Below are 24,105 nucleotides of genomic sequence, written 5' to 3' on the forward strand. Positions count from 1 at the left end.
GTTTTTAAGAACCTGAGAACTAAAGAGATGACGTTTTAGCATTTATTCACTTTGTCCCTCAAAGCACAGGATAATTATTTAGAGCTGCTTGTTTGCCTCTTTTTAGACATCTCATTAGGATTCAGACTGTTTCTTGCACAGGGGAGAGCTCAGCCTGAGGAAAACATGATGTAGAATGCATTGGGAAGATTCCAGTAAGATCAAGGGGAAGGGGCTTGGAGATGGAAAATGGGCCAGGACTTTCCTCTGTGCCCCACTTCTGCCTTGCAACCTTGTCATTAACACGGGGATGGTGACCACTATAAGCACAGCTGCGTTTGTTTCAAGACATAAAATGCAGACTGCTCTGCTTGGTGTGAAGGCGCCACAGGCAAGAGGACTGACCCAGGCTCTGGAGGGAAGTTGTGCATCCTATCTGTTGCACACGACGATGCAATGGCCACAGTGATGCTCCCACCCCTGTCTGTTAGGTGGGAGCAGAGCCAGGAGCTGGGCGGTGGAACCCGTGGTTTCTGAAACAGGAGAGCTGCTACTTCACAGCGTGGAGGTGCACAGTCCAACCTCTCACAGTTGCCTCCGCTAGCAGCAGAGCAAGGGAGGACCAGGTGAATAGTGTGGTGATTACAAATGCAGCTCAATGCTTTCAGTTGTAGCACCAAATACGTTCTAATATTTAAAAGGACCTGTGAATTGTAAGAGCTGGAAACTAATCAAAGATGAACAATGCACCCTGGTGACGGACTCATTCCCTTAGTCTGGTGTTGAGGACATACTATGCTGTTAGCACTTACCATGTAGGAGGTCAACACACTGAAGAAAATTCAGCCACTTTCTCATTCGTAACTGCACAATAATGGCCTCCATTATGCTTTTTGGAGGACCCCTTTTTCGGACCACAGCTAATGGGGCTTCCATCTGTCACCCAGGTGTCCCTTGGCCAGAGAGTCACTGCCCTGGAGGTTTCCGTCAGCGTGGCTGGCTCAGCCAGTTCCCTGCCTGGGCAGCTCCTCTCTATCACCTCTGCCGGTTCTCCAGCTTGCTTCTGACTTTGTCAGTCACTCTGAAAGTGGGTCTGCAAAGCAGTTTCTTCTTCCCCCACAGCTCCCCGTCCCACAGGCTGGTATGAAGCCCCGGCTGCTTTCCCTAGAAATCCCAGCAAACCAAACCAAACCTCTGTGAGGATCCCTGACCAGGGTCCATGAGGCCTGGGTGAGGGAGGACCCGAGGCAGGACACACTCCACCGCTCGGCCGCCCCTCCTGTGCAGGCCCCTCACCCTGTGCACGCTGCTCCGAGTCCAAGGCTCCCAGTCAGCCGTCTCCGGGTGCCTTAGACCTTGGGGGATCCAGAGTGGGGGGCCTGGGAACCTTTCCCTTGACTCTGCTCAGCCGATGCTTTCCACCCGCACGGCGGCAGCACCACCGTGACCCAAGCGTCCCTCCGGGAGACCTGCTGTGGTTCCCGCTTCCCCTCCCACAGGGCTGACACGTGCACCTCTTCCATTTGTCCTGGCTTTCTGAGGTTGCTCACCCTCCCTGTTTGCTGCTCCGCCCCCTCCATCACGGATGACCAATCTCCTGTATGGAGTTCTCTCTGTTGTTCAAGTGGCCCAACTGTTTTCCTGGCCAGATCCTCAAGGACACAGTTGTCTCCTTCCTGCACTGACTCTTTCGTTTTCTTCTATTCCATTTTGTCCACAAATATTCCTCTATCTTCCAGAAGTAGGTGATTCTGACACCTAAGCCTCGCGGCTGTTTCCATTCCTCTAAGGAACGCAGTCCTGACAGCATCCTTATCCCCCAGGGGATCAGGGCTTCCTGAGTTGTGGAGAACTGTTTCTGTACCTTGTTGTGGATGATTAGACAACAGTTTGTTTTACCTAATCAAAGTGTCTCCAAAAGTCCTTAGGTTCTTTTAAAATGAATACATTTTTACACTTTGGGTTACAATCTGAAGATTAACGCCAGTGTAATATATGATTAGTTTAGAAATCTCCCTTTGTAGTACATGAAAAAAAAAAAGCAATGAGTTTTATGATTAAAGTTAATGTATTAGCCTCTATATACCTTGAGAGGTGTTGGTTAAACACATTTGAGCTGCATTGATTCTGGTTTTGTTTTCAGGCATTCCAGAGTTTCCATTTATTGGACATCCTATGTCTATTTTCTGTTTATCTTATAAATCTAAATCTTTTTCCTCTGATAGGAAATGTTTCCTGCATTCTGGGTGATTTTATGCAGCTTGTCTGAGGAAGTACTAATTCTGTTAACTCCCCAGTGTTGATTCTCCTTTTATTCTGTGCACCGTGGGCTTACATCCTGGGTGGTATCACTCTGTGCTGCAACTTCTCGGCATAAACAAAGCTCTTTTTCTTGCTGTCATCTGGCCCCGGCTCTTTTTAGATTTTCTGTTTCATGGAGCTCACCTGAACGTCTCCAGCCTCAACAGCTTCCAATGGCCCTGCGAGTTGATGTTCCTGAGCTCCTATACAGTTCCGGCTATATTTCTGTGTTTTTAAGGACTTTAAAATAAACATATATGCCACCTACTGTATGATTCCAACTACATGACATTCTGGAAAAGGCAAAACTATGAAGCTGGAAAAAAGATATCAGTGGTTGCCAGGACCTGAGGGGAGGGAGGGATGAACGGGCAGAGCCCCGAGGAATTTCAGGACAGTGAAACTGTATGATACTGTAATCGTGTGTATCCATGTCATTCTGCACTTGTCCAAACGACAGCATGTATAATTCCAATCGTGAATCCTGGTGTAAACTATGGATCTGGGTGATTAGGATGCATCACTGTGGGTCCACCAGCTGTCACGACTGTACCGATCTGGTGCAAGGTGCTGATACTGGGAGAGGCTGGGTGGGTGCGGGGTACAGGTATATGAGAACTCTCTGTACCTTCTGCCCAATTGTGCTGCAAACCTAGAACTGCTCTGAAAAATAAAGTCTGTTAAAAGTATGTACATATGCATGCAACAATTCTCTATGCAATTAAAAACAATATTTTTTTGTGTGTGTAGACTTTAGGATAAACCATAAATGCCATTTTCTCCTTTAAGTGACCCCTCACAGTTTCCTCCCTAGAAGGAGCCACTATTAACAATCCTGCCTGTTTCTCTCTAGATCCTTTTCTGTGCCTTCACGTGCACTTACACGCACACTCACACACACTCACGCATGCTGTCACACACACAGACACGCGAACACATCCATACATACTCACACACACAACTGTCAAATGTAAACACGATTCTACTTTACATGTTCCACAGCCCTTCATGGTTTTTCTAACAATCTTCAAAATCTTAACATATCAGAACCTACTATCAGAATTCGTTCTTTTTCACTGGTTCGTAATGTTACTTATTTCCCTCTTGGGTTGTTTTCATCTTCTTGAGTAGTTGGCGATTTTTAAACACATACCCTGAATATCAATCTTTAGCCTACGGTATATGTTGCAAATATTTTCTCTCATTTTTTCTAATTTCCCCTTTTTTATGGTGTTCTTTGGTCACAGGCGTGTTTTAAATGTTCAGGTAGTGTTTCCTTTGACTTCTGAATTTTATGACTAGCTGGGAGAATCCTTCCCCATCATAAGATTATGAAGTCATTTTGATATTTTATTCCATTCTTTCAGAATCATTGAGAATTTACTTTTGACCATGGTATATCTAATTTTGTTTCTCCTTAATGGATGGCCGTTTACTTGAAAACCGTTGAATACATGGAGGAAATCATTTTTCTACACTAATTTAAAAATGCCACCTTAGTGATATGTCTAGATTTTCTGTTCTGTTCTATTGATTTATTTGTCTTTTCCTCCATAAACACATTATGTTAATTTCTATAACAAGACAATATGTTTTGATATCTGGCCTATTTCCCTTAATTGTGTGTTTTAAATCAGAATTTTATTAGTTTTTTTGCATTTGTTTACTCCACCGGATGAATGTGGGAATCAGTGTGTCAGGTTCTAAAAACATACTGTTGTAATTTTGATGAGGATTGCATTGAATATGCAGACCAAGTTTGGGAAACTTGGGAACCTTCACAGGTATTTGAATACAGTTCTTGCACATTTCTTGTCAGATGCATGTCTAGGCTTTCTGTTCCTCTCGTTACTGTGACTGGAATCTTTTTTTCCCCCTATTGTACTTGCTACTTGCTGTGACTAGTACCTATATAGAAAATTGAGTCAGTGTAATTCATGTGAGTGGCTGTAACAGTCTTAAAGTTTCAGTGCTTTAACACCTAGCAATTTTATTTCTTGCTGATGGACAAGTTGCTGTAAGCTGGGTCACTTTCCTCTCAGTAATGCCTTAGCACTCCGGTTCTTTCCACGGCAACCATGCAGAGTGGAGAATGTCTGGACTCTCTTCCTTAAGATTGCTGCCTGCATGCTGGCCTTCCCTTTCTGAATGCATCTCTTTCCTGTGATGGTTTTCCAAGTGGAGCTTTCACAGCGCACGCTACTAACCTCTGCTCTTCTCCGGAATGACAAGAGCCTCTGGCGTGTGACCTGTGCTCCAAGAAATAAAAGGCAAGAGTTTCACTAAATATTTTGCTGCAAGATAGTGTTGATCCAATTTTCTAGTCTTAAATATCATTTTTCTTACCTCTTGACATCCAGCTGCTAGAATAATGCTATGTGGTTTAGGTTTTATTATTTTTTAAAAAACCAAATACCTTGTTTCCAGTCACTAAGTTCTTATTAGGGTAATTAACGTAGGCTGATGTCACAAACAACGCACAGATCTCATCATTGAAGCAATTTCTTTCTCATGTCATAGGCCCCTAATGGATTTGCTCTGATTTTGAAGGTGTTTTACCTTTGTCTTTTCTAGGAAATTGGGGAAGAGCGAGGCGAAGGAGTAATATCTTGTTCCGTCGGCATCGTCGATCCAAGGCTTTCTTGTGAATTCGTTTTTACCACATTTGAAGTGTGATGCCCAGAGTGGAACTCGGAGCTGCTGGCACCCGCATCCATCTTTGGAGGCTCTGGACATAATCAGTGGAGCAGGCAGAAGACCTGCAGCCCCAAGCCTGCTCGTCGGTGAGCCTGGAATTGCTATGCTCTTAGTATCATGTGTTCCAACTATGAATGCTTTCAGCAGCTTTTCCCACTGGCCACTTGGTCATATCCATACCCAGACTGAACCAGTTCCTGACCCCAGGCCCTCCCCACCATGCCCATCCTACTGGGGTGCGGCTGCCTGTTGGGGCCACACCCTCCTGCCTGTATAGCCCTAACTTTGGAGCCTGCGGGTCCTGCCTGAGCTGTTCTTGCCCTTTGGAAACCAAGGATTGAGCATTGTTCCCTGAGTGTATTTTTGGTTATGACTTTCTCTTTTTTCCACAGAAAGGCATCTCTCTGCAGGTGTTGGGCTTTCTCTGAGCTCAGCAGCTGCTCTTGGCCTTCTTTCTCCAGTTCCTGTCCTCCTCTACCAGCCTTGAGACCGCGGTGTGGAGTTATGTCCCCTCTGTTTTGTCTGGCTGCTTCTGTCTGGGACGATGGAATCCTCATTAAATGGGAAATGTTTATGGAGGAGGGAGATGGGGAAGTCATTCACTCCTGTTAACGTTTCAGCTCAAGTTAGCTTATTCATATGAATGACACAAAGTCATAAATTGCTCCTAATCAAATCTGTGCACACAGTAAAGCCTCTTTTATGCAATGAGTGTTTACTTAATTGAATGTTACATATAAACGAAGGTTACTCCTTCAAGGGAAAAACATGTAAGGGATTTCAATGGAAAATTCTGAAAATGAGCCCCTGAAGGAAGGAAGATGGGAGGTGAAAGATGCTGAAAGAGAACAGAATGGAGCCAAGATGCTCCGGGAGAGCACCATGGGAATCCCAGTTGCTCTTGTGTTTCACTTCCAAAGGCAAAACGAGGATGATGAATTGCTTTCTGAGAATCCATTCCTCTTGCAGGGACTTTTGGCTAGAGACTTGTCCATAATGGGTTCTGCATCATGTCAGAGCCCTAAACCATAATTAAACACCATTGCATTTATTAGAGTCCTCGTGGTGTTACCTTAGATTCTTCCCCACAAGGGCAAACCCCCCAGTATTGATGTCAGTGCTCCATCGGATTCTCCTGGTGTTAGACGGAAACGTGAGGCTGGATCTGCTAAGTAACCTTAGTATCACAGAGGCCCTTCTGTAAGCCCCACCCACAGGGGAGCCAGACCTCTGCACCACAGATCACATAGAGAAACTGAAATGAATGCTGACTCTCAGGAGGTGATGATAGGACTCATTTCCTTGTCATTTTTTTTCAGAGCCCCAGAAGTTTGCAATGATAAAAACAAGAGCATTTCATGGGAAACAGCATGCAAAAGCCCATGCATGCTGTCTATTTTTATATAAATCAGCAGAAGATAAAGAGCTTGTCTTGATTCATGCTGTTCCTCCAGGGAATGTTTTGAAAAAAGGCAAAAAAATCAGTGAGAAGAGCGACGCCTATAAATACAGTCGGAAAGGAAAATAAAAACAGCCCACTAAACGCTGAGTTTGACAAAAACCCAACAAAACCAAGGAACATTTTTATGTTTTTTCCTTTCAGTTTTACTTTTGATCATGTTTCTTCCTGAGGTTTTATGAATGTATACATCAAGTGGGAGAGACAAAGACCCCAAATAATTGTAGAATGATGAGAATGTAGGAAAGAGAATGTAGGCCCTTGTATTCCATGTTATTTTTCTCAGAAAAATATAAAGTTCAACATTTCCCCTTCTGATTTTCACTGGAAAGCAGTTTTCATCTGAAATGAAATAAGTGAGGATCATGAATTTGCCTGTATGTCTTATTTGAAGCCAGCGCCATGTCGTGTCCTCACTTTCAAACCCGTGTCTCAAGTTTACCCTTCAATTCCTGAAAGTCTGAAATTTTAGAGGGACAAAGGAAAATTAAGAATTAAGCTAAAAAGAGTTAAATTGTGGTTAACAAACATTTCTGTAAAAGGGGCAGGAAGTAAATATTTTCTGCATTGTGGGCCACAATTCAACCCAGATCTGCCATTATAGCACAAAAGCAGCAAGGGACAAGATGCAAACAGAGGGTGTGGCTGTGCACATAATTTTCACCTGTCACAAAATATTAATATTCCTTTCATTTTTTTTCAACCATTTAACAGTGTAAGAATGATTCTTAGCTCATGGGTTCTATAAAAACAGGTGACAGCTGGACTTGACCCATGAGCCATAGTTTGCTGACTTTTGTACTAAATCATGCTCTCGACCCGACTTACCTTTAAAGTTGTTCTGATAGACACATTTCAACACTGGAAAACGGTATGTGGATTCATCTGCTTTATTGAATACTGTTACTTTTGATTACTGACCTCTGTCTTGGTTAAAGATGCCAAGAACTTAAGCATGACTCAGCAGGTGTTCTACTGTGACCTTGGGTCCCAGGCCAGGGAGGATGGCATAAATAGGGTCAGATGGCATGTTGTGGTAGGAACCATAATGATAGCAGCAGCTAATGAAGCAGAACTGACTGTGTGTCTGGGACTGTTTGAAGGGCTTTGGAACACTAGCCCAGCTAGTCAACACGATGAACCTAGGAGAAAGGTGCTAACATTCTCATTGTGGAAATAGAGAAAGAGGCACAGGAGGTTGACTGACCTACTCAAGATGACATACAGTCCAAGTGAAAGCATCTACTCCCACACTTGGGTGGGCCAATCCAGGAACCACCCTGACCCATTCCACTACAGAGAGGAGAGTTCTCCCCTGCCAATGACACATCCTGAGAGAGGAGAGCAATGAAATAAAACTGATAGGAAAATCATGAGCAATGAAATGAAATGAAACTTGTAGAGCTGCTTAATATCTAAGAGTAAACAAATTCTGCCATAAATGCCAAGGTTCCTGGCAAGTGACAGAAACCCAACATTGACTAACTGAAGCTCGCCTAAGTGGGACGACCAGGTTGAGTGTCCTGAGAGCTGAGCCCAGAGACTAAAGCACTGTCGTAAGGATGCCCCCTCCATCCCTTGCCACCTTACATCTCTGCTGTCTCCATTCCACTTTTCAGATCAGTCTCATTGTTCCTCACTACAATGAAACAATGTTCAGGTGGTAAAAGTTGCTTCTGACAGCCCTGCTCTAGAAGCTGGTAGGTCAAATCATGAGAGTAAGCTCACCTTCCCATCCAACTCCAGGGAAAAGTCCAGGGAGCTGCTCCAGTTACCTTCCAGTGGTGGTAAAATGCCCTCCGAGACTGAGTGCTATGGGTGCTCTGGTGCCATTTCCCCAGCCTGTTATAAACTCAACACAATATCCGGAGAGAGGGAGGTAACTGCCAGTCCCACGGACACATGGATTAGGAAGAGAATTCCCCAAAGAGGAGACCCAGGCACACTAGAGTCAGAGAGAACGGGCTCCTCAGCTGGTGTGACTGAATTCCAGGGAGCCCAGAGTAAGAAAGGACCCTTGACACCCTCCAGGAGACCCCAGGTAAGCCCATAACAAAACTTCATTATATTTCAGCTGATTAGACTGGCTCAAAGAGAACCACAATGACAGCAACTGGGTGTTTCCCTAGCATTAGAATCATTGTATGAAGTGGTTCTGGCTAAGCTCTAGCACACAGGTTTCAGGTAGACTTTCCATAGTCAGATACGTAAACACACAGACACTCGCATGTGCACACGTGCATGCACACTGTCACACATGCACGCACCATGCACAAACGCATGCACACACAGGCACACTCCCACACATGCACGCACCATGCACGCGCACACAGGCACATTCTCACACGTGCATGCACCATGCCCACACACATGCACGCACACACAGGCACACTCTCACACATGCACATGCACGCATCGTGCACACACACATGCACACACAGGCATATTCATGTACACACAGCTTGCAGTGTCTGAGTCACAACAAAATAGGCTATGTCTTGAAATCTCAGTAGCTTAATGCAGCCACAGTTACTTCCTCACTTGCATAGACAGAAGACTCTGGGAGCTTCCATCCTGTGACTCTATACACTCAACACATAATTCCCTGATCTCTAAGGCAGGAAAATTATGCCCACTGTCCTTGAACTTCCATTTGCCTGCAAGGGCAGGTTTACATACCTCCCCCCAACCCCATAACATGACAAAATGGTAAAATGACATGCACACACCTCAGACGATGAAACACCCTTTGCCATAATTTTGTTCTCTTTGAGCCAGTTTTCAATGAGCTGAAATGCAATTAAGTATTGTTGCAGGCTCATTCTGGGTCTCTTGGAGGATGCCAAGGTCTCTGGCCCTCTCAGATCTCCTGGAGGTCAGTCACACCCTGAACTCCCCATCATAATCACCCTTATTTCTAACTAAGGACGTGATGGTTAATTTCATGTGTCAGCTTAGTTGGATCCCAGTGCCCAGATATTTGGTCAAACATGGCTGGGATGTTTCTGTGTTTGGTGTTTTTTGAATGAGGTAAACATTTAAACAGGTGCACACTAAGTAAATCAGATTTCCTCCCTAATGTCAGTGAGCCTTATCCCACCAGATGAAGGCTGGAGTAGGACAAAGACGGAGGACGAAGGAATTTTGCCGGCAGGTGGCCTTTGGACTCCAGCGGCAACTCTTTCGGAGTACTTCCAGCCTGACAGTCTACTCTACCAGATTTTGGACTCATCAAATCTCCAACCAATTCCTTATAATCTCTCTCTCTCCCTATATATAAATATATGCGCTCATATGTATGTGTGTGTGTATATATATATGAGTGTGTGTGTGTAAGAAGAGAGACAAAAAGAAGATAGCCTTTATTGTCAGAGGAGAAGTAAGAGCAGGTGGACTCAAAGATCTCAAGCTGTGGTTAGTACCTTCCTAGTATTCAAGACCCTGAAAATGAACAACATTTCTTTTCTTCTCTTACAGCCGTCTCCCCTTCACAAGTTGAATGCACTCATGGACCACGGAGTGAATCCAGCATATCACCCTAGTCTACACTTTGGGTAACATTTTTATCTTTTTTTGTTTGTTTGTTTTTGACATTCCACACTAAACAACATTGTCTATTGTTTTACCCTTGGCTGAAGAAAAAGGCTTGATACAAAATGCCTTTCCTTTCCCTTTGGTCTCTCCCCACACCACATTTCTCTACTTGCCTTCCCATAGAAATGAGGACTTTTACTGATTTCGTATATGCACCTGCACGGCACTAAGAAAGGAAAGGTCCACTCTATTGTAGGGATTGGCACAAAAATCAACCCCAAACTAAACTTGGTCTTATGTAGGAAGTGAAATAGCCAAGAATCCTCTAAAATTAAGGCAATTCCAGACTATAAGGATGAACACAGAAGCAAATGCTGTCAAGAAATGCAGGGTTTCTTACCTCAGTCATTAATGACCCACTAGCCTAGCATGGCAGACAGGTATTGATTGCAACCTTCCACACAGTTTTGATTCCTAGCCTGTCTCACCATGACTCAGTTTTCCTATCTATGACATAAACATAAAAAGACAGAAATTATCTCAAAGTTTCTGCAAAGATTAGTGTGAGCAATGACAAACACTCAATCTCTGGAAAATGCCTTAAATTCAGAAAATTCATGAACAGACGTTACCTCTAAGAGAATGAGTATCAGAGCTAAAGAGAACCTTCCTTTTCCTTGCAGCCATTCTCTTCAAAATAAGGAGCCTGATGTTTCACAAAACCATCTGTTGCCCTCTTCTGTTATTACAGCTGAATGCTTTAGAAATCATTCTGCACCACTAAAAATAAAATCCACGTAGAACCTAAAAGAACCAATGCCAAGTTACTGAAGCCAAATTCAGGTTGTATTTTTAAAAGTGTCTATGAAATCATCTATAAATAGAAAGGCTTTCCTGTTATTTTTAATTACTTCATCTTAATGGAAAGACTCCAGCTGGTGAGGATGTGGTTAGGATGCCATGGCACAGGGCCCGCCCTTCCGGACAAGAGGCTGACTCCAGCCAAACGAAGCCAGGGGGTGGTGGTATTGCACTCAGCATCTTCAGTGCTTACTCTTGGTTACTGATCCCAAAGCCTCCTTAGAAACCTCCTGGGGTGTCTCAAACCATTTCAAACATGTGCATATTTCTGTAAGTCAAATGACAAGTTGATTTTCTTATATTTAAGGTAAATGTGGACCACAGAGAGTTTCTCTGTGAGCTGGAAGAGGAAACATTCCTGAGTCAAATGCTAGGCCAGTGCTGCAGCTCCAGGGTCTGCTGGCAGAGGGGTGTGTCTCCGACAGGCATCTGTGACATGCAGGGTGCTGGTCCAGTCTCCCAGAGCCAGGGAGCCTCCCACCCCATGCCACCTCATAGGGGAGGAAGAGGGCTCGTTACTGCCTCACACTGGCTGAGGGAGGACAGGAAACAAGGAGACAGCCTGGGGGACTCTGGTAGTGGCCCCCATCCCCAGACCTGGATGGAAAGCTGAGAGTCTGGGCAAGTCCTGGCTGGTGGCTCTGGTCTGCTTGTGTGACACCATGTGCCACCACAAGCCACAGGAAATAAGCAGCACATCAGATGGGCAGAGTGAGGCCCGAAGAAATCTATTCTGCTTCTTGTGGCCAAAGCCGAGCCTTCATGCCCCCGGCCTCAAACAGCTCCATCTCCTGCTGCAAAAGTGTGCCCCAGAGCTACAGCCTGACTGGCCAGGCGGATATTAGAGTTCCTTGTCTCAGATTTCCTGTCTGGGTCACTAACTTGAAGGCCATGTCAGACCAGGTAATACTCATCCGGCAGTATGAGGGTGTCACTCTGCCAGTTCTCTCCTGTGTGGCTTTGGGTGTGTTCCTTAGGCCCTTTGTGCTCCTCCATTTCCTCAGCTGTAAGAGGGGGGTGATCACTGCACCTGTTCATAGAGCAGTTGTGAGGATTGAGTAAGTTAAGTCAGTAAGGAGCCTGGGGTCATTCCTGGCACATAGTAAGCCCTATAGAAGTTTTTGGCAATTAGATCATTACACGTACAAGTTAACGTAATTGTGAATATCACGGATCCATAGGATGGACTGATTGTGTATTAACAGGAATTTGTTCTAATCCATTATGTCCTGTCTCTGACAACAGCAGTGAAATGTGAAATGTGAAAGTGTAGGTGTGTGTACTCCTGTTCATGAAGGACAAGTTAGATAACTTGCAAGTTTTATGATGCACTTTATTTGTTCCCAGGATGATGATTTTGTCACGTTCCTCTTTCTGTCTCAAGGGAAGCAGGTAATAGGGCCATCCATTTGTATGTGTAAAATAAAATTATCAAAGCAAAACATGATGACAAACCACAAGTGCTTCTATCCTCATGCTTTCCACGATGCACGTCAGTGAGTGCTCACTGTGGCCCTCTCCTGGCCTTCCCGCTCCCAGCCCTCTTCCGATTTTCGCACTGAGTGAGAGCTCATTTGACGGGCAAGACAGCATCTCCAGACCCTCTCCTGCCACTTGAAGGAGGCCTCTCAATCTCTCTGGCCACCAGCACCCCAACTCAAAATGAGGATTTTAACAAGATGAACCCTATATTCCCACCTTGACTTCTAAATTGTATATTGCAGAGAGAGTGCTGGAAAAAAAAAAAGAAATGAAATGATGTGAAAAAAATGAAAGAAAAGAGAAAGGATTTGCTAACCCATGACGTGTATGTCTAGAGGACTCACAAATGAAATTTTGAGAAAAAGATACGGTTATGTCTCAGCAAGTAGAGTTTCTGCAACATCATGTGCTAACCTCTCCTTCGAGGGTTGTCTGTGTCTTCTTGGGTGTCGCTGCTTCTGGTGCCCACGTTTCATGATGCTGACACAATTCATTTTATTTTCAGTAGGAGAAGAGCAGTTACTCAGGACAGCCGTGCTAGCCTGGACTAATCTGGATACATTGTCCCACACCAGAAATAAACAGGCCGTCAACCCCAAATGTCAAGCATGACACAAGGAAGTTGGAAGGACCCACCAAACTCAAGGATTCTCCTAGCACACAAACTGAGGAAGAACAATACATAGGACTCAAAGACTAGATATGTCCCTTCAGTATGCTATCTTTTGTATTCATGTTGGGGTGAAGATGGGGAATTAGCAGCAAAGCACTGTACAGTCCCTTTTGGAGTACTGACCAATAATTTCATAACATGTACAGTTTTACTCAAAATTAATCATGGGTCGTTGGCACAGATCTCATATGAATGGCTTGGTGCTGTCCTCCCAGTAATGAATGAGTTCTTACTCTTAATTCATTCAAGAGCTAGTTATTTAAAAGAGCCTGGCATTTCTCTTGCTGCCTTCTTGTCATGTGACACTCCAGCTTCCCGTTTGCCTTCTGCCCTGAGTAAAAGCTTCCGCACCAGAAGACGAGCAGATGTTGGTGCCCTGCTTGTACAGCCTGCAGAACCGTGAGCCAAATAAACCTCTTTTCTCTATAAATTACCCAGTCTCAGGTATTCCTTTATAGCAATGCAAAATGGTCTAATACACCTGTCTACACCACTTAGTTCAATTTATTAATTATATTTTGGGAGCTGTTTAATCAGAGTATGTTGTCCTTTGCATGTCAGCAATTGAGTGAAGGTGATATTCAGTTGGTTTTGATTCTTTGTAAGCAAAGACCTGGCATAAGTCACTTAAGACATCTTATTTCTATTTAGATCAGATTTCCCAAATCTGTGACATATATATTATATATAAATATATATCATATATTATATGATATATTATTTATATAATATTACACATGATATATAATTATATATTATATATCATATATATTATATATCATATATATCATATAATATATAATAATATATTGAATGTATAATATATTATATATCATATATAATGCTATATATGTATAAATAAATTGAAAATAGCCTTCTGAGGCTTGCTGTATTCCGCCTGGACTATTTCAGGATTCCTTGAGAGGGAGATGAAGGTGGTTCCCCATGTCCCTGTGTGATGGGAATGCTGCAGGATGTGGCCCCTTGTTCTGGGAGCTCCTGGAACTCTCTGAACTTCTCACCCAGGCTGTTCTGGTGCTAGAAAATTTTTCTTCAAAGATAAGTTGAAAAATCTTGTTTGCAAACTGTCAAAGCCCCAGAGGCACCACTTTCTCTGAGTATTCTCATCTGTAGCTAACATTTCTCTTGTGACAGTACACCAGGTCTAAAATTCAATTTCCTGGTATTCTGATGTAAAAGCATGATGACGCAGGTACCATTAGACATGGCCTAGGAAGCTTTTGGCCAGGAGCAATTCTTTGTATAATGGGTTGAAAAGAAAAGCCTTATGTAGAGAATATTTAAGTATATGGAGCTCTTGAGTTAGCCTTTCCAAAATGTGATACTGTTGAGATTACTTTTATTGAAGAATTAAAAAATACCATGGCCACAACTTCCTTAAATTTTTAATCACTTATATAGCTATATTTGTGTTGTAATTTGAAGGAGATTGGGCCATGACCACTGGACAATGTCCAGGATACCCCTTGGCCATCTTGACCTGACCCTGGTCTTTAAATATTGAAAACCTTGGCATACTGCCATGCATCCTAGCTCTCTGCCCTACTTGCCTACCAATGGAAGCTTCTAGATACAGAAAACAAGGACTGAAGAAATACTCAGTGTTTCTCAGAGGCAGCAGTGCAGAGAAAAAAGAATGTGCAGCAAAAGGCAAATGACTCTGGAGAGGGGGCGAGTGTGTGTGTGGTGTTTGGACAAAGTTGAGGACAACGTGGCCCATGGCAATGAGTGGCTGGTGTGTCTCTGCCTTGTGCTGGGTGCATCTGGCTGTGTGGCACTTTGTGTGGCAGATGACTGAGGACCTTTGTGCCCACCTTGGCAGTGTGGCCTGAGGAGCTGGCTAGAGTCAGGGAGGCTGGGGATTGCTTATGGAAATCAAGGGGGCCTGGGCCCTAAGGCAGCAGTGCTCACTCACCTCCATCTCCCCCAAATTGGCAGCTGCTTGGGGGCTGGGGTGCTGCAAACACAGCTGGACCCAAAGTCTGAGTGTAAAAGACAACAGTGCACTTTCATGGCTGTGGCTAGACATAGCAACTGCTCCTGGTAAACCATCAAAGAAATATAGATATATTCCGACAAATCTCCCAGTTCCACACCCAGTGCTAGCCAATATTAATGGTTATATTTATATTTGTATAACTGTTATTTTTTGGGGGTGACCTTTTCTTTTCAGCGTGGACAGTAATTATATGCTGCATTTCTACAGTTCTGGGAACTGTGCCATGTTGGCTTTATCTGATTTACCTGCCTTAGGTCACCATCTCAGGAGTGAGCCATGGAGGGTGAAGATGGGATGGGATGGATAAATGGGCTGGAGATCAGCAGGCCAAGAAGGGTCTACAGCCCATCAAAATTGGGAGGGAAATCTGGCTCCTGCAGTGTCCTCCAGCGCCCTCTACTGACAAAGCTCAGCACTGCACCAGTGGGTGAAGGAGGAATGTTTGCAGGGCCCAGAACCAGGATCACAAACAGGCATTGAAGGGTGAATTTGTGGCTATAAGACAATATTTTAATCAACACCACAGAGTGTAAGAGTGAATATTCAGTGAGCAGTAAAGAAGACCAAAATCTTTGCCCCCAGGGGCTTGCATTCTCACCAGAGGAGACAATGTCAACTCAACAAATAAGTGCAATGCACAGATGTGGGTGGTGATGAGTGCTAAGGCAGGAAATGAAACACAGGAAGGGGTTGGGAGTGCGTGGAAAGTTTCAATGTAGACTCCGTGGGGACTGGGAAAGACTCCTAGACACATAGGCCTGACAGCAGTGAGGGAGAAGCATGTACCAAGGCCCTGTGGTGGGAACATTCCTGGTATTACAAAGGTAAGCAAGAAAACCAGAGTGACTGGGGTGTGGTGAACATGGGAGAGATGAGGTCACAGAGGTAGCAGGCCTGGAGAGTGTGTGCATGTGTGTGTGAATATGTGTATGTGCATGTATGAGAATGTGTGTATGCCTGTGTGCACATGTATGTAAATACATGTGAATGTGTGTGTATGCAGTTGTGCAGGTGTGTGAGTGGGGGCATGTGTATGTGTATGTGCACCTGTGTGAATGTATGCATGTGTGTGCACATGTGAACATGGTGTGTGCACATGGATGTGAACACAAGCATTTATGCATTATAAATATAGTTTATAATGCATAGCTTATCATGCAACATGGCAAGCACAGTTGTATTATAAACAATGCAACTTTGAGAACATGTGCACGTGTGTGCAGAGTGTGTGTATGGGCATATTTATGCATGCATATGTATATGTTTGTGTTGTCGACAGGATTTATGAATCTTTGTAGACCATTAGAAGAACACTAACTTTTACTGTGAGGAAAACAGAAGGCACTGCAAGTTTTTCAGCAGAGGAATGGCAGGATTATCTCCATATTTCAACAGGATCTCTGTAGTTGCTGTGTTGGGAGACTTGGCTGTCATGGGTCAGGGCTGGAAGCAGGGGCTCCTGGAAGGAGGTGGGGGACAACAGTGGCTTGGCCATTGGTGGAAGCAGTGGAGATGCTGAGAAGCAGGCAGCCTCTGGATGTATTTTAAAGATAACACCAACTGGATTTGCTGAGGATATGAGTGGAGATAGTGATTGGTCTGAAAGTTTCTGATTGAGGGATTGTTTGAGCTGGTTGTTTCTTAAAGGGGCAGGAAAGTGGATCTTCCAGCAACTGCAGGCTAAGATAAGAAAGAGGCAGTGAAATCACTTTTAGGAATCTCTCAGCTAATCTGTTATCTTCTGGAAGAGGGCAAGGCACCACCAGAGCCACTGACTGGTGAGGGAGGGCTCCCCCTGGAGATTCTGCTCATCCTGGCTGCTCTCTCTTGAACTTGGCCATGCGACCTAAGGATTCCAGATGAGCATTGACATTTGATTTCGTGTGCACCATCTTAAAGTAGAATTTCTTACTGGCAGGCTAAGCTGTTCCCTGCACAAGAGAGATTATGGGTCTCCCTATCAACTTGAAAAATAAGCTCAGGAAATTCAAGAACTCTGAACTGTCAGAAAATAGCTCTGTCCTTCCACCAAACCCACTAGGAATATGCTGAAGACCACAGGAGTGATGTCAACAGAAGCATTTGTCCTTTTCCTGACTCTTTCAAATCGTTTGGTGAGAGATGTTTCATTTCTGTTCAGACGCAAGCTTCTTCCTGGAGTGGAGGCTCAGAGGCAGGCTCTGTGGCTTGCACTCCCCAGCTCTCCATGGTGCATTTTAACTGAAGTGAATACCCTGAGAAGGTTTTGCAGAAAAATCAAGGAGATAATTTACCTATGTAAATACCCAGCCATCTTCTTTCCTGTTCTGTTGTGAGCCCTCTGAGTCAATATGTGAGCAGTCAGAACTATGATGTCACTTGAAGGCCAGGGTTTCAGAAGTTGTCCCGCGTAGGAGGAAATGCAGTTCACCTTCAGGATACTGTGTGAGGGCAGGAAGGATCCTCAAGCCCTTCACCCTTTGGTCAGGGCTGTTAAACACTCTCAGAATTAGACTTACTCTTCACCAAATGTAAACGTAAATTACTTTCCAGACCAAATACAAACCACCCTTTATCATCTTCAGTTTTGAATTCCTTGTGCCTCTCTACACGAGCATTAGCAGAGATAATTGAAACTTGCAGCATTTAAATCCATGTTTTAAAAAATGATTCAGGAAGCTTGTCAATGTCGTTAGACTATTACAGTGTCATTTATTCCTGCCAAGAGGTCTACCAAGCAGTTTTGACCCAAATGTGGTATCTCTAAGTATCTGCTTCCTCTGGCCTCCTAGTAGACACAAGTTGACTTCACTCTTGTCACGGATGTGTCTGGCAGTGGCTTGGGTCCCTTCGATGATTATAAGAAGTGTCGCTTGTATGAGGGCCCCTAGGACTTCTCTGGAGAAGCAGCAGCATTAGCTCAGCCCAACAAATTATGGCTGTCACCAGTGGCTGTGCCCAGAGGATGAAATATGTTCACGCAGCGGAGGAGCCCCTCCTGAATGTGCTGAATCTCTCTGCCTTCAGCACAGTTCACCTTGAGAGAGAGTCAGGCTGGCTTTGGGAATGGATTTAGAGAGGAGTACTTTGACTCTCCTGCCTAATGAAGATTTGCTATGCGTTAAGACTCTAAATCATTGAAGCCAAGAACTGCTAATAATCAGAGCTGATAAAAGCATTAAGGAAACCTTTAATCCCCTGGTCCTGGGAGCTGGAGGTTTGCACAGCCTGTCATTTATGCACTGAAACAACTAGTCTTAATGGGGTTAGCATGTCTGAGATTGGTAATTATTACAGGCACTGCTTGCTGAGCCTCCGAGAGCCATGCTTCAGCCCCGGAAGATCTTCTGGGTGTTGTTTTATGACTTTCCCTGGCTGCTTTTGGCTGGCTGAAAATGAGCACAAACACTGCTACAAAATTGCTCTTCAGGAAGACGTTTCTGAAAATTTGCTCCGAAGTGTTTATTTCTTTCAGGCATAAGGAGTCAGAATTAGTGGTAAACATCAGAGTATAATTCTTAGATACTTTCACTGTTGAATCTATTCTTTATTTGGAGATTTCAATTTTCCTCCCTTTGAAATAATTGCATTGATTTTATTACACCATAGTATCAGCCTTTAAAAAATATTTGTCATTATCAAAAATTTGCCTGACCTGGATTGTGAAGTCATTTTTTTTTCATAAAGAAGGTTTGATGAACATGTTCATTAATCTATACTATGTTTATTGGGCAAATGTATAGTTAAACCTGTATCTTCAACTCTCAAATAATGTCTTAGTCCTTTTTGTGTTGCAATAAAGTGATACATGAGGCTGGGATATATATATATATATATATATATATATATATATATATATGGCTTATTTGGCTCATGATTCTGCTGGCTGGAAAACTGAGCCTCTGGTGAGGCCTCAGGCTGCTTCCACTCATGGTTAAAGGCAAAGGGGAGCCGGCATGTACAGAGATCACATGGCAAGAAAAGGAGCAAGAGGAAGAGAGTGGAGGTGCCAGGCTCTTCTTAACAACCACTCTCTTGGGAACTAATAGAGCACAGAAGTCACTCATTACTGTGAGAACAACACCAACACGTTCAGGAGGAATCTACCCCCGACCCATATACCTGTCATTAGGCTTTGCCTCCAACACTGGGAATCAAATAACATGAGGGTTAGAGGGGGGCAGCATTCAAACCACAGCTACTAAGTATTTGTTTGGCCTGCATTTGGTATGTGTTCTTAAAGATGGGAAAAATAAAAGGGCTGGTCCCTGGCAGAGGAACTCAGAACATGTTAATATCTACAGGACTTGGGCAAAGGCAGTGAGTAGAAGTGGCAATACACTTTAATAAATGTACCTTCGATAATCGCTTGAACCCAGGAAGCGGGGGTTGCAGTGAGCCAAGATTGCACCACTGCACTCCAGCTTGGGCAACAGAGTGAGACTCCATCTCAAAAAAATAAAACAGTAGTTGCCTGGAAGGATGTTCTTCATTAACATCGGCTGTGACTTTAGCACGGGGATCACTGACATGCTGACATTTTTGTACAGTTCCAAGGATGCCACCTTCAAGCGTGATTGGACTAAGATTATGAGACCCGCTGACTGGGGTCTTCCATTACTCTAGCATCTCACAACCAAGGGCTTCAGTCAGAGAAACTCTTCCCCACTCTCTTTCCATGTTATCTACAGCCTTGTTCACCAAGACTGCCTTATAAAAATTGGTCCTGCTGGTCGTTGGTAGTTTTACATTGAAATTCAAGTGTTATAATTCTAATGGAATTATTGTAAATAATGGTTCTTATGTTTTATTTAGGCACTTCACCAAATGACCTCAGCAGAGTGGGAAAGTCTCACATAGGTGACTTACTATGCCCAGTAGCCTGCGTGTCTCTCCACAGATACTGACTTCCCTGTAACTTTACTATTTTGGGGTTATTTATGTTTAACAACCAAAACATCCTGTCAAGTTTTAGTAAATCGGGTGAGATATCTAAATTATGTTAATAATTTTTAACACTTTTCATTTTGAAATAGTTTAAGTCTTAAAAGAAGTTGCAAAAATGGTACAGAAAGTTCCTACATGTCATTTCCCCATCTTTTGCCTATAATCTTCCCTAGCCATAGCACACTGTCAAAACCAGGCCATTGATATTGGACAACCCTATTAGCTCAACTGAAGACGTAAATCAGATTTCACCATAAGTCTCTATTTTTAAATGGTATTATTGGCTGAATTTGTGTCTTACTTGCAGCCTAAAGCATTCATAACTGAAATATCATGCAACTGTAAGTATGTAAGCACACAGACACACCATTTTTGATTTTCTGATTGGATTTTCAGTAGACAGACACTTGGGAATGTTAACTTTAAATGTATTTAATAGACATTACTGTCCTACCACTAGAGCTCACAAATGGACTTGTTTTGCGAAAGTATATGTTATTATCAAAGAACAGGATGATATCTTTTAGAAATCTCTCCCATGGGTTAGGGGTTCATCCTGACTCTTATCTTGTTTTTTCAATGTAAATGATTGCCTTTAAATAATCATGTTTGAGCTTCTGTCCTAGGCAAGCCTGAGGCTCAGTAGATTCTGTGCCCCTTCAGGGAATGAATCTCACTAAATTAATCTTTCTATTCTCTGTATGTAGTAGGGTCTGGCATACTCTAGGTGCTCAATAAGCTCAATAAATGTGTGTTAAGTGAGCAAGTGAATAAATGACCAGATGCAGATGGAATGTGGCATGTTGTTCAGCCTGTAATGTGGATAAATGGGTGGGTAAAAAAATGAGAATTTTGTTGATGCCACTCTACTAAAACTCACTTTTAGATTTCAGAATGTCTGTTCTGGTAATGCATTCAGTATTTTAGTGAATACAGCTTCACTGGGACAGAGTTGACCAATCATATCTCTGGCTGGTGTTGGACATGGGCCATCTATTCAGTTGTCCCTGGGGCGATTTTTAGAGGCAATAGGGGAGGTTTCCTCCTTGGACCCATTTCTTCCACCTAATTGTGCCTCAAGACACACCAGAGAGGGTCATGCCGTAAATCGGACACCTATGAGAGGATGACACACCTATGAGAGGATGAGACACCTATGAGAGTATGTTTCCAGACTGACTCACTTTTAGGTCCTTTCAAGCAGCAGCAGGAGACTGAAAGCTGCTCTTCTCAAGACCTGGCCTTCACATGTACCTTGTGGGGCTGTGGTGGTCTCTGTGTACAGGAAGGTCTAGAGCTATTGTGAACCTGGACCAGGGTTGGCAGGGCCAGAACCCTGCTGTGGGCAGCTCAAGGTCTGCAAGGGGGCTTGAGAGCAGTCGGTGTGGAGAGAGGCTAAAAAGGAAGAGGATGGAGGGGGTGATGGTCTGTCTGGTCAGGCCAGCTGGAACAGCACTGAGCAACTTGCTCCACATGTTGGTCCTTTCCTTGCAGCATTCCACTTTTGGCATCAAGCACTGTACCAGTTAGGGATTAGCTTCAGCTGCTAAAAACAGAAAACTCAAAATGACAGTGGCTTGAGCAAGATTTCTATTTCATGTGTAAGTCCTGGCCAGCTCTGGCTCTTCATCACAGCGGGGATCTTGTCAAGCCGCCAAGCATGGCCCTCATCTTCCCAGCCCTGGTGTACCCTCGGCCATCCTGTCCATGCTCCTAGCAGAAGGATGGAGCAAGAGGTTGAGGAAGGCAGAAATGTGTATGCCAGCTCTCCTACGGGATGCCCTGAGAAGCCATCTCTGCACACTTCTCTGACATCCCATGGCCTGGGTCTTAGTCACATGAACACACCTATCTACAAGGGCAGCTGGAAAACGCAGTTTCTATTCTGGAGAATAGAACCTCCTGTCAAAATGCCCAGTTCCATTCTGATAGGAAAGAGAAGAAAACAGATACTAAGGAGATAATAGTCGTCTCTGTCTGAAGGTTAACTCTGAAGTATCATGTACATACCTGAGAGCACATTGTCCAAAATTGTCAGTCATCTTTGTCTAAATTCAGTGGCAAGAGCTGTCCATGGTCCAAGATTTTGTCCTTCTTGTAAGCTAAAACGTTAGCTTGTCACAGTTTCATGGATGCTGGTGGAAGACGTGAAACTCCTGGGTCAGAAGGAAAGGACAGTTCATTGCTCATGGTAATGGCAATGGTCAGAGTATCAGCATTTGTTTCTCACATGATGATGCTAAGGAGGGCACAGCGACACTTTCACACACACCAGGTTTTGTTACAGGAGACCAACCCTGAACACAGGGAAGTCAAATCTTCTAACAATGCCTGTCTTTGCTGAGGAGGGAGATCTGACCTCAGTTCTCCAAGGCTGATCACTGTCCTTGACAATGACCTTGCAGACACACTGGGACCCATGGAGAGCTGTTCCACATTCCATAATTACATTCCTCCAATCATGTTGTTCCTTAGCGTCTCTGTTTTCATTATAGATCTGTCAGATCACATATCATGTGGCATCCAGGTAGCTAAAATACTGCAAGTGAGGGACTTAGCAAGGGAGTAAGGCTGAAAAAGGTTTTCCCTTCCCCCCAGTCTGTTAATTCCTTCTGGTTCTTGCTTTTTTCCCCCTTGTTACAAGGCAAATACTGAATGGTCAGGACTCAAACCTTCTTCCTTGTAGCAGAGAGGCCTCAGTCAGCTGAAAGGAAGAAGCCAGACACTTATCTGATGCTGCAAAATACATCCTTATGGCGCTCTTTGGACAACTGTGGGTTTGCCTTTGGGAGACAACAGTTTTTATTATTTGCAACTCTGTCATTGTCCCCTATTTATATTTTATTAAACTCATTGAAAAATTTATATGTCTGATCATTCAGTTAAAGTACTTTAAAGGCTCAGTATCTCATCCTATTGGGATTTGTCGCCAATTATCTTACAGGAAATTTGGTTTCCCATCCATCCTTCTCCTCCCACTTCAGGGTCCACCTGCTAGTGGCCTGGGTATCTCCAGAGGCAGGTCCTTCCAGCATCTACATTTCCTCTTCTGGACCACTGGGGACGAAGGCTGGAGAGTCCACCAATAGCACTACCATGACCTCCTGGCAAAGGAGACAGGTGCCTGCAGCTGATGCCTTTAACACTGGCTCTCTCCAAGTACGTTTTACAGTTGCTGGTGGGGGCCACACTGGGAAAAACATTTCCCTTTGCTTTTTCCTTCCATTCACAGAGAGTCAGCCCCCAGCATCAAGACAGAGCAGTCGTCCAAAATTAGATGCTGCTGCTCTCATTTGTTGGTTAAAAATAACTGTTCTGCACCCTTTATGCCATCACCAGGGGCTGTTTTCAGCCAATGTTTATGACAGAGAAAGACATTTGCTAATTCGCTGCTTATTCAAGGAGAATAGAACTTATTTGTTGTTCCCCTGCAAATAGACAACTGGGGATGTTAGCAGCAATTTACTTGCATTTTCTTAGGATTTGCAGGGTGGTTTTGTGATAGGAAAATGGCTAGTGAGGACAGAGGAAAGAAGGGCACACATTGAACCTAATTTTTTAAAAGAAGCAATGAAACTGGGCCCAGCCAGTGAGGCAGCATATGGTGCTGGACAAATCTGATAAAAGGGGAATCACCAAACTTGCCATTTCAATGGAGCGAAGCCCAAAGGAGCCGGAGCACCTGCAAGGTTTGCAGTCCCCCCTCCCACCCCGAGGCCTTTGGTTCATCCCCAGAGTGTGACCAGGGCTTCTGACGCCAGAGCCCAAGAGGGAGCTTTTGCCTTTTGGATTCAGGGCTTCCTTGTACTCTCACAGAGTCAGAATGGCTGTGTGTTTACGTGTGAAGCCCTGGGCACCCCCTAGCCCCTTCCTGGGCTGTCCTCCACCTTTTCTCTTCTCACCCTTTGCTGTCCCCCGAGTCCTGCAATCCATAATGAAGAGGCCAGGGGCCCGGGTGGGGAAGTGGGCAGGGGCAGCCACGGCAGTTTCATCAAAGGCGTGGGATCTTTTCATCTCTGGTAACAGTGGCATGAAACTATTTTAGGGGCAGCGCCAGTCTCCGGGAATTTTAAAGTTCAATTTTCCGGGAACAGAGTCTGAAGACATTTATCTTCAAGGCAGCGTTAACACTGAACTTTAAAAGGCCAAACATGGAGGAAAGCCTTTTTAACA

The sequence above is a fragment of the Macaca mulatta genome, chromosome 6 (genome assembly GCF_049350105.2).
Source record: "Macaca mulatta isolate MMU2019108-1 chromosome 6, T2T-MMU8v2.0, whole genome shotgun sequence".
NCBI classification, from domain to species: domain Eukaryota; kingdom Metazoa; phylum Chordata; class Mammalia; order Primates; family Cercopithecidae; genus Macaca; species Macaca mulatta.